Genomic DNA, 775 nt, shown 5'->3' with positions numbered 1-775 from the left:
AACTAAATTTATGATTAAATATCAGTTATTATCCAGCTGAGTAAATCTCATAAACAGTGAGTTTGTTTGCCTACTTCTTGTTTTCAATTTCACCATCATAGACAGTTATTATTTCTCTTTGTGAACATTACAGTAATCTATTTGCAACCCAGAAAGTCAGAATTTCTCCTTTATACTTAAATAAAACCATCTCCACTACAATTAACAAATTTTTCTTCCTCTCAAAGTTGTTTCTAATTTGAGTGGATTTCTCTTTAAATTAACCCTCTATAACTTTACTGCAGTTTGTCAGACACAACATCATGTATAAGTGAGTGATTAAACAATGGTGTAAAGATTTTTATTTATTATTTATTTATCTATTTATTTGTTTGTTTGTTTGTTTGTTTGTTTATTATTGTGATTTGGGAGAAGATTTACAGAGCAAATTTACTTTCCATACATCAGTTCACATACACTTTGTCAAAAATGTGGAATGCTTCACGAATTTGCATGTCACCCTTGCACAGGGGCCATGCTAATCTTCTCTGTATCATTCCAATTTTAGTATATGTGCTGCCGAAGCGAGCACTTTTTTTTTTTTTTTTTTAATGTAAGCATGTAATTCTGTGTTGTGAAGTAATTATACTTCAGAACATGCTGAGGTAGAAAGAAGATGCTAATCATAGCTGGATTAAACCTCTTGGGAACCTGACCTATCCAGACACTCCCTGAGTGCACAAGATATGATGTGATTGATATCTCAGCACACCTGTAAAGCATCAACATCAGAGTG

General features: G+C 32.4%; 1 non-coding gene across 1 annotated transcript; it reads right to left on the bottom strand.

The window, feature by feature from the left end:
* Positions 1-464: 464 nt before the first annotated feature.
* On the bottom strand, positions 465-571 carry LOC122150797. Its single transcript, XR_006163860.1, has one exon. It is a non-coding gene; the product is annotated as a U6 spliceosomal RNA (small nuclear RNA).
* Positions 572-775: the final 204 nt, after the last annotated feature.

The sequence above is a fragment of the Orycteropus afer genome, unplaced genomic scaffold (genome assembly GCF_000298275.1).
Source record: "Orycteropus afer afer isolate SDZICR_OR568_19922 unplaced genomic scaffold, OryAfe1.0 scaffold00240, whole genome shotgun sequence".
Lineage (NCBI taxonomy): Eukaryota > Metazoa > Chordata > Mammalia > Tubulidentata > Orycteropodidae > Orycteropus > Orycteropus afer.
Note: the sequence above shows the minus strand (reverse complement) of the source record. Positions and strands in the feature narration are given on the sequence as shown.